Raw genomic sequence first — 11,045 nt, forward strand, 5'->3', positions numbered from 1 at the left:
GAGGGGGAGAGGAGGGAAGGTAGGGAGGAGGAGGAGAGGAAAATAATGCAAAAATAAGGAACTAGGGAAGAGGAGAAGAGAGGAGATGAGGGTCAGAATGAAAAGGAGAGGAAATAGAGGAACTAGGGAAGAGAAGAGAGGAGGGTCAGAATGAAAAGGAGAGGATATAGAGGAACTAGGGAAGAGAAGAGAGGAGGGTCAGAATGAAAAGGAGAGGAAATAGAGGGACTAAGGAAGAGAAGAGAGGAGGGTCAGAATGAAAAGGAGAGGAAATAAAGGAAGAGGAGAGAGGAGATGAGGGTCAGAATGAAAAGGAGAGGAAATAGAGGAAGAGGAAAAAGAAAACGAGTAAAAGAAAGGATGCAAGGAAATAAAGGAGGAGACAAGAGGAGGAGAGGAACAGAGTAAGAGAGGGTTTAGAAAGGAGGACAAGGGACATGGGGTTCTGAGGAAACGGGAGAGAAGAAGAGGAGAGAAAGAGAGGAGTGGAGGATCCAGAAGTCAGTTGGGTGGAGTGGAGCGTCGTCAGGCTAATCCCTTGTGACATTGTCGCTACGATATGACCGTCTCCGCGGTTACCGTTAAAATCCCTGTCAGATACGGCTGGTTAGAGCCGCAAGGAGAAGACAGTGTGTGTGTGTTAATGTGTGTGTGTGTGTGTGGCTTAAGTCACACTGAGCCAACACAGAAATATGTGTGACACCTCTGACTGTGTGTGTGTTAACGTGTGTGTGTAGTTTAAGTCACATTGAGCCGATACGGAAAGGTGTATGACAACTCTCGTGTGTGTGTGTGTGTGTGTGTGTGTGTGTGTGTGTGTGTGTGTGTGTGTGTGTGTGTGTGTGTGTGTGTGTGTGTGTGTGTGTGTGTGTGTGTGTGTGTGTGTGTGTGTGTGTGTGTGTGTGTGTGTGAGGGTAATGGGGACTAATGCATCCAAGCCGGGTGTGTAAATGTGTGTGATCAGTGTGTATAATGACACCAAGTCCCTCTAGGCCCACAGCAGCACAGACACAGACATTATCGCAACTAACGAGTCTAAGAGACTGCATAGTCAAAGATTTACATCAAATAGCCTGGTGGTGACCAAGTGTCTCCACAGAGAGCAACATGCTCTAAAAGTTCAAAACTTCCAATGAACAACATAATGGATGCGTTTACATAATTCATCTTCCCTCTTCCTCCAGACTGTTTTCTCTCCTTACCCATTCAGGAACATTCGTGGAGAACATGCCTTCAATTTCATTAACCATAAGAGGAAACTATGAGAGAGAGCGAGCGAGAGAGAGAGAGAGAGAGAAATAGAGAGAGAGAGAGAGAGAGAGAGGGAGACAGAGAAATAGAGAGGCAGAGAGAGATAGACAGAGAGAGAGAGAGACAGAGACAGAGAAATAGAAAGAGAGATAGACAGAGAGAGAGAGAGACAGAGAGACAGAGAAATAGAAAGAGAGAGAGAGAGAGAGAGAGAGAGAGAGAGAGAGGCAAGAGAGCATATACAGTAGGTATACATGTTGAAAGTATGGGAGAGAATGAGAGGAGGGGGAGAGAAACCTCCAGACTCTCCAGTCGACAAGCATCATTGCACAGAGACGGGTCGTTTCAGCAAGCCATGACACCCACCATCTCAGATTGTTCTGAAATAGTTTATGTAGTTAGAAACAGATAAATTAGTAGTTAGAAACAGATAAGTGTTACAGACAAATTATTTTGCTGAAATATTTATCTAATGAATGCAGATATGCATCTGTTGGTCACAGATCTTCTTTTTTTAGGTAGGGGCGTGGATCAGAAAACCAGTCAGTATCTTGTGTTAACACCATTTGCCTCATGCATCTCCTTCTTGATAAGGCTGGTGATTGTGGCCTGTGGAATGTTGTCCTGCTCCTCTTCAATGGCTGTGCGAAGTTGCTGGATATTGTCAGGAACTGGAACAAGCTGTCATTCATGTCGAACCAGAGCATCCTAAACGTGCTCAATGGGTGACATGTCTGATGAGTATGCAGGCCATGGAAGAGCTGGGACAGGAATTGTGTACAGATCCTTGTGACATGAAGCTGTGAATTATCATGCTGAAACATTGAGATGATGGCGGTGGATGAATGGCACAACAATGGGCCTCAGGATCTCATCACGGTATCATGTGCATTCTAAGTTCCATTGATAAAATGCAATTGTGTTCGTTGTTCGCAGCTTATGCCTGCCCATACCATAACCCCACCACCACCATGGGGCACTTTGTTCACAACGTTGACATCAGCAAACCACTCTCCGAAAACAACGCAGATTAACTGAGATTCATCCATGAAGAGCACACTTCTCCAGCATTCTAGTGGCCTTTGAAGGTGAGCATTTGCCCACTGAAGTCGGTTACGACGCCGAACTGCAGTCTGGTCAAGACCCTGTTGAGGATGACGAGCACTCAGATGACCTTCCCTGAGACGGTTTCTAACAGTTTGTGCAGAAATTCTTCGGTTGTCCAAACCTACAGTTTCATCAGCTGTCCAAGTGGCTGGTCTCAGACGATCCTAGCTGGTCTCAGACGAGGTGAAGAAGCTGGATGTGGAGGTCCTGGGCTGGCGTGGTTACACATGGTCTGTGGTTGTGAGGCCAGTTGGACATACTGCCAAATTATCTAAAATGACGTTGAGGCGGCTTATGGTAGATAAATTAACATTTAATTATCTGGCAACAGCTCTGTTGGACATTCCTGTAGTCAGCATGCCAATTGCACACTCCCTCAAAACTTGAGACATCCGTGGCATTGTGTTGTTTGACAAAACTGCACATTTTAGAGTGGCCTTTTATTGTCCCCAGTACAAGATGCACCTGTGTAATGATCATGCTGTTTAATCAGCTTCTTGATATACCACACTTGTGAGGTGGATGGATTATCTTGGCAAAGGAAAAATGCTCACTAACAGGGATGTAAACTTTTTTTGTGCATATGAAACATTTCTGGGATCTTTGATTTCAGCTCATGAAACATGGGACCAACACTTTATATGTTGCGTTTATGTAACCGATGTGAAATGGCTAGCTAGTTAGTGGTGGTGCGCGCTAATAGCGTTTCAATCGGTGACTTCACTCGCTTTGAGACCTTGAAGTATTGGTTCCCCTTGCTCTGCAAGGGCCGTGGCTTTTGTGGAGCGATGGGTAACAATGCTTCGTGGGTGACTGTTGTTGATGTATGCAGAGGGTCCCTGGTTCGCGCCCGGGTCGGGGCGAGGGGAAGGACTAAAGTTAAACTGTTACATTTATATTTTTGTTCAGTATATAAGTAACATCACTGAGTTACACAACCCTTTTTTATACTTTAGGATGGTTTAGACATAAAGTGGAAAAAATGCTAATATAGTCACAATCGACTGGCATTGGATTTGTGACAAAAATACTAAAAAGCATTTGAAACAGTGGCCAGGTAAACAAAACCAAAGCATGAGGTGCTGTCATACCTGGTCCATAGCAGTGTTAATTTTGGCTCAAATCTTGGTCCATGTGCTCAAGTCTGAGTCCACATTAACTCCAAATAAAGTTATTTACCCACTGAGATAGTGTAGTGGCAAGAGGAATTTAGTCAATAAACTGAACAAGGTGTAGCCTTAACAAATGGTTAATGATCCGGTGCGCAAGTAACCTAGTTTTAGACCGGCCTGCAATATGTTTTATGAATGTAAAATGTGGTACACCAATGCACAAAAAAAAACTTAGCACCGGTATTATGTGTCATATCTTTGGAACTGTAATCTCTCAAGCCCTTTTCACTAAGAAAAAGAGGGAGACTTGGCTACTGTGGCTACAGAACCTGGCTACGAAATGCAGTAGGGAACGTGGGAAGGTTCGGGCGAGACTACAAATTCAAAGACACCCTACTTTTCTATACTCAAGGGAGGGAAAAATATGGCTAGACTGTTGTTTTACAATTAAACTCAAGACTGCTATTGTTTTTACTTTCATGAAGCAGCTTGTGTTTCTTAACCAGGGTAGCTAACTAGAAGGCTGGTGGTGACTGGTTAGATATGGGGAAGCAAGTGAGTCACCTACGCGAAGTGTAAAATCGGAAGCCTGTCTGCCCACACTCATTGCTTGCTCCCCGCAGCTCACCAGCTGATGTAGGGTGTGTGTGTCTCGGGTGTGGCGCGTCGTTCCCACTACTGAACAGAACTGCGCTGTGCATCTGTGCTGCTAATATTAATTTTATTCATATTATTTTATATTTTATTCATATTATTAACAGTCCACTTAGTAGTCCGATTTTAGTTACAGAGAATTTTGTCTTGTCTCGTTTTAGTCAACTGAAATGAAAAATATTTTTCATTAAGTTATAGTTTTTCTGGGTCTATTTAGTCAGGTATAGTCTCGTCATTTGAAACTGAAAAATAGGTTTGATGAACATTTTTGTCACTATTTTTGTTGACAAAATTATCACTAGTCCATAGACCGCTTACAGGGTAAGAAAACCAATATGTAATTTTGTAATTTGGGTGAACTACCCCTTTAACAATGTGGGGGATTCAAAAAAAGAAGCAATAACCTACTAGCAGGAACCGCACCATCTAGTGGTAAGAACGTGGTAATATCAGGATGTAGGAAGGGACATAAACCCAACAACTTCAATTACTAATTTCTCTGAACAGGGGAAAAAACATCACCAAAATCACTGAGAATACATTCCATAGGATGAAGAAAATACTCAGAGCCACAGCTCCATACTACATTATTGATGTTGAGGTGGGATTGGCGTGGGGTGTGGTTCTGTGGTTGGCTTTTGACAATTTCTTTGGATTCCTCATTCCTCATTGTTAAAAAATTGAAGTCCAAATCGGATATTAAGTACAATATTTATAGACGGGTTAGCTGAGAATGTCACAAAAAACGATGCACACGCTTCAATGGTGCGGAAGGCCGTGTGTTGTGAGTCTGGATGGCCAGATAGCTAGCAGCAATGACAATAAACTCCATGTGGGGAATCGTAAGTGGCTCGTTTCAGTTAGTTTTATCTTGTTCTTGATACCATGTCTTGTTTTGAGGTGTTTTGACTGATGTCACATCTATGCTAATTTAGCTAAAATCCACTAGGCAACTAACCAACAACTGTAACGATGTATTTGAGAGACAAGTGCCCACTGTGCAACTTCATTTATGCTTTCAATAAACATTGGAGACTAAATATAGTTTAGATGTTGTCAACAATCTAAGCCAACCCATCTGTTTTGCCCCATAATTGTGCACACATCGGTTTGTTGCTAAACAACCAACCAGTCTATTTAATGTTATACAGTTGAAGTCGGAAGTTTACATACACCTTAGCCAAATAGATTTAAACTCAGTTTTTCACAATTCCTGACATTTAATCCTAGTAAGAATTCCCTGTTTTAGGTCAGTTAGGATCACCACTTTATTTTAAGAATGTGAAATGTCAGAATAATAGTAGAGAATGATTTTATTTCTTTCATCACATTCCCAGGGGGTCAGAAGTTTACATACACTCAATTAGTATTCGGTAGCATTGCCTTTACATAAAATGCACAGTTTGAGCACAGTTTGAGCTACTCCCGGAAGTGATGTTGCAGGCTAGCTCAGTGCTGCCCCCTCTCACTAAGTAACTCAAGTTGAAGGCCGACTGGGGTACTGCAGGCTGCCATTAGCAACTAAATGATCCTTATCCTTATCTTCTGTGTGCGATTTTAAATTAATAGTTTCCAGGACATACATCTGGTGTATTAGAAGCAATTATATTGTTACCATTATTTTCTTTTAAAAAATATGTTTATTTACATGACGATTGACCACGAAGATTGCCATTTTCCCATTCACTAAAATGGGGATCCTGTTTTCTGCAAACAATGCCTGCAGCACTGCGGTCGGCCTTGAACTTCTGTGGCTTCAATGAGGGTGCAGTCATTCTCCCCTTGTGTAGACAGACGGTAGTGGGGGCCTTCTGTCCACTTCTCTTATTGCTCTAGCAGCAGAAGAATGTCCCCTGCTGAGAATGCTTTTCCCATAAAGTAGTCCAACCACATTTTCCACTAATCCTGTAAAAGAGACTGCTTCCGTTATTAGAACACACAGATAAACTACAAACATACTCTGTCCCCTAGGCTTGTATTAAACTCACTGTCCCCTAGGCTTGTATTAAACACACTGTCTGTTAGGCTTGTATTAAACACACTGTCTGCTAGGCTTGTATTAAACACACTGTCTGCTAGGCTTGTATTAAACACACTGTCCCCTAGGCTTGTATTAAACACACTGTCCCCTAGGCTTGTATTAAACACACTGTCCCCTAGGCTTGTATTAAACACACTGTCCCCTAGGCTTGTATTAAACACACTGTCTGCTAGGCTTGTATTAAACACACTGTCCCCTAGGCTTGTATTAAACACACTGTCTGCTAGGCTTGTATTAAACACACTGTCTGCTAGGCTTGTATTAAACACACTGTCTGCTAGGCTTGTATTAAACACACTGTCTGCTAGGCTTGTATTAAACACACTGTCCGCTAGGCTTGTATTAAACACACTGTCCCCTAGGCTTGTATTAAACACACTGTCCCCTAGGCTTGTATTAAACACACTGTCCCCTAGGTTTGTATTAAACACACTGTCCCCTAGGTTTGTATTAAACGCACTGTCCCCTAGGTTTGTATTAAACACACTGTCCGCTAGGCTTGTATTAAACACACTGTCCCCTAGGCTTGTATTAAACACACTGTCCCCTAGGCTTGTATTAAACACACTGTCCCCTAGGTTTGTATTAAACACACTGTCCCCTAGGTTTGTATTAAACGCACTGTCCCCTAGGTTTGTATTAAACGCACTGTCCGCTAGGCTTGTATTAAACACACTGTCCACTAGGCTTGTATTAAACACACTGTCTGCTAGGCATGTATTAAACACACTGTCTGCTAGGCTTGTATTAAACACACTGTCCGCTAGGCTTGTATTAAACACACTGTCCCCTAGGCTTGTATTAAACACACTGTCCCCTAGGCTTGTATTAAACACACTGTCTGCTAGGCTTGTATTAAACACACTGTCTGCTAGGCTTGTATTAAACACACTGTCCCCTAGGCTTGTATTAAACACACTGTCCGCTAGGCTTGTATTAAACACACTGTCTGCTAGGCTTGTATTAAACACACTGTCCCCTAGGCTTGTATTAAACACACTGTCTGCTAGGCTTGTATTAAACACACTGTCTGCTAGGCTTGTATTAAACACACTGTCCCCTAGGCTTGTATTAAACACACTGTCTGCTAGGCTTGTATTAAACACACTGTCTGCTAGGCTTGTATTAAACACACTGTCTGCTAGGCTTGTATTAAACACACTGTCTGCTAGGCTTGTATTAAACACACTGTCTGCTAGGCTTGTATTAAACACACTGTCCCCTAGGCTTGTATTAAACACACTGTCCCCTAGGCTTGTATTAAACACACTGTCTGCTAGGCTTGTATTAAACACACTGTCTGCTAGGCTTGTATTAAACACACTGTCTGCTAGGCTTGTATTAAACACACTGTCTGCTAGGCTTGTATTAAACACACTGTCTGCTAGGCTTGTATTAAACACACTGTCTGCTAGGCTTGTATTAAACACACTGTCTGCTAGGCTTGTATTAAACACACTGTCTGCTAGGCTTGTATTAAACACACTGTCTGCTAGGCTTGTATTAAACACACTGTCTGCTAGGCTTGTATTAAACACACTGTCTGCTAGGCTTGTAATAAACACACTGTCTGCTAGGCTTGTATTAAACACACTGTCTGCTAGCACAGAGGGAGAACTTAAAGGTTAAAGTGGTGCAGGAGGAGACAAGCTTTTAACTGGTTCTACTGTTGAAGAGCTTAACTGGTTCTACTGTTGAAGACCTTAACTGGTTCTACTGTTGAAGACCTTAACTGGTTCTAGTGTTCCAAGCTTTTAACTGGTTCTACTGTTCAAGCTTTCAACTGGTTCTACAGTTCCAAGCTTTTATCTGGTTCTACTGTTCCAAGCTTTTAACTGGTTCTACTGTTCCAAGCTTTTAACTGGTTCTACTGTTCCAAGCTTTTAACTGGTTCTACTGTTCCAAGCTTTTAACTGGTTCTACTGTTCCAAGCTTTTAACTGGTTCTACTGTTCCAAGCTTTTAACTGGTTCTACTGTTGAAGCTTTTAACTAGTTCTGCTACCTGTGTGGTTTGAAGAGTTGGGTTTGTATGATGAACTGCAGTCCCAACAGAACTGCTCAGCACTACCTGTGGTGATCATTTACCCATTGGCATCATCATCATAATCTTACCACACGGTTAAGGTGAGGCATCTAAATCACCACAAAAAAATACAGAGTCCTTAGAAGTTAAATGAGCAAAGGAAGGCGGTATGAGGAAAGAGAGATGAGCTGGAGAGAGACAGAGGAGGGCATCTCATTAAAGCAGCTCTTTTAACTGAGTTATTTTAAATGACAGCGCAACCAAACGCGGTTTACACGCGAGGATAATCCGTCTGTGCTGTGGCACCGCTATCTTGGAACTCTTCTGGGGAGCGCAAATGCACGGAGAAACGCCATTCATCTTCCGCAGAGGGAGAGCGCGAGATGCACGCGGATGAAAAGATTCGGACTAAATATGGAAGGGGACGCAGGAAGAAGAACAAAAATTTAAAAGGGGATTAGAAAGAGCATGGGAGAGTGTCAATGTGCTCCGAGGGAGGCATGATCCCTGAAGAAATAAAAGAAACCTAAATGGGTATAAGCTATAATGAATACGATTTCACACACCTGTTTGACGTTGATGAATTGCCTGCAAACATTGTCATCCAATTCATTTCAATGGGTAGCCTGAATCTAGTCTACTTTCCAATAATTACACCAGAAATATTGTCAAACACCCTATGACATTTATTTTAATTTTATTTGTGGTGATTTACAAACAAATGTATGCTACATTTTTAAAAAAAACGCCAAAAGGGGGCCAACGTGCGTGCGCCTGTGGGTTTTTTGTGAACCTTTCCCTCCTGCATGCTCAGGGCACGTGGCGAACTGCTGGTGCCCGTTATAACAATGGCAGTTTAGCAAACAGAAAAAGACAGATCGCTTAAGCACCGAATCACACTCTCGCACATTTCTCTGCTCTCTTTCCATCTCTCCAGCTGCGCTTGACACAATTTACTCTATCACGCATATCTCGGCTTGAGTCCTGCCAGAGAGTGTGGCGTGATTGGAATACTATCCACAAATAGTCGCTGGCACAGACATCAAAATCAATATCATACAGCGGATAAGAATCGTTTACAGGTCTTGGCAGAACGTATAACCTATTGTAGAACATTGGTCGCGTGTTAATTAACCGTTATTTAACTGTTGTGACCAGAACTTGTGCTGTGGCCAAAAACGAACCCATGTAAGGGATCCTTCTATAGACAATTCATAACTTATCCCCTCTCTTTCCAAAAAGTGTACACTGTACAGTTGAGCCTACACACGTCTCATAAACAATCTTTCCCAAGAGTTTACTTTATCATAGAGGCCCCAGATATTAATGTTGTAGGTCTACTGGCAACATCTAAGTGGTGAGAATACTTGTCGTTTCATCTAGGATAAGAACAACACCCGTGAACCTTGCCCTACATTTCCATTCCATCGTAATACACAAATGTCATTCGTTTTCAGAGAGCTGAGACAAACAACAAAACATAAACATACCCGTTTGGATGTTATCACGGGCAGAGAAGTCGAACCCAGTCAGGACACATGGGCAAGCAATGAGCTCATGTGGTTACACCAACACACAAACAAACCCTCACACTCTTTCTGGGGTAAATGTGTCCTCGGTATGTTTCTCTGTGCGCCTATCTGTCAATCCACAGTTGTCGGTGAGATCACCGCGGTTGAAGAGGCACTACCCGCAGTTAAGATCATGCTGCTCCGCTAACCGGATATCCGAATCCTCCCTCTGACAACTGTACAGTACTGTATCCCTCCCTAAGCCCGTGATATCAACTCCTCACACACACTCCGTTCTCTTCTCCCCGCTCACTCCCTCCAATTATATCTCCCTCTATGTGTGTGTTTGAGAGCGTCAGCACGGTCTACCCTTATGCTTCTCTCCTCCCCTTGCTTATTGAACCTTCGCTACAGTTGCAGAAGGCGGATTTAACCAGCAGGGAAGGAAGCGCAATAGTATGAGTGAAGAGGAAGCCACAAAGACTGAATGAAATGGCAAGCCCAATTACTCGATTAGAAATGTCATAAGGGCATGTTATAGCAAGTGCTGTAGGTCTGTTATAGCACTTGATCATGACTCTGTTTCATTACACATAAGTGTCACTGGACAAAGGCGTCTGTAGAGGGGAGTTTTGAGCCCCAACACTCCGTCTGAAAATTAACACGCATTGGTTCTGGAAGGGTTTGGAAGCATAATATTCCTTATTTTGAGGGGTCTCCAGGCATAAGTGACATACACGGATAATACAGTAAGAACGTGACATGTTCTGAATTCTGTCGCTGTACATTTCAAAAGTTCTGAACAAATAGTAATATTGACTACGTCTGTCCTAGCTCGCTCAATAATATCTTAATATAAATCACGAATTGCCTCATCAACTTGTCGTCCCCTTATGCCATAGTGTGTACATCTCAATTGTCAGTAGAAACCACGTGTTTAAGCAAGTCAGCCATATCAGCTATGTTTTTTTTAAAGGCAGTAAATGAGGTTGAATTAACTGTTTCCCTGCCAGACAATGCTCCGCTGATAGCCAGGTGTAGCAGCGGTAAAATGTTGGGACTGCTTTATGTAGGACCTAACAGTTTGTGGGCACCGTTTGTCATAGTTATAGTGCAATTAATGTATTGTTTTGTGTAGTGGCTTTGTCATGCATAAAAATATATATTTTTTCTGAGTTTTCCCGTCCAAGATGTACATGCTAAAATCGCCACTGGACTTAAGTTTTGGGGGGGAATTCAGGGTCAACTTACTGTTGAGTTAGAATACGCAAGGTGCAAGGTCGAAAATTGGTTGAGCGTCAGAAGTTTTTCTATTGTTATGTCAGTCACAGAACATGTGAAGTCC

At 42.6% G+C, this 11,045-nt stretch overlaps 1 protein-coding gene across 1 annotated transcript in view; it reads right to left on the bottom strand.

Annotated features, from left to right (window-relative positions):
• rftn1a (raftlin, lipid raft linker 1a) overlaps positions 1-10,057 on the bottom strand; it is a 49,884-nt gene extending 39,827 nt beyond the window's left edge. Inside the window, exon 1 of the mRNA XM_055877051.1 lies at positions 9,680-10,057. The gene's annotated coding sequence lies outside the window, so the exon portion shown is untranslated. The remainder of the gene's footprint in view (positions 1-9,679) is intronic.
• Positions 10,058-11,045: the final 988 nt, after the last annotated feature.

This window comes from Salvelinus fontinalis, chromosome 22 (genome assembly GCF_029448725.1).
Source record: "Salvelinus fontinalis isolate EN_2023a chromosome 22, ASM2944872v1, whole genome shotgun sequence".
In the NCBI taxonomy this organism is placed as follows: Eukaryota; Metazoa; Chordata; class Actinopteri; order Salmoniformes; family Salmonidae; genus Salvelinus; species Salvelinus fontinalis.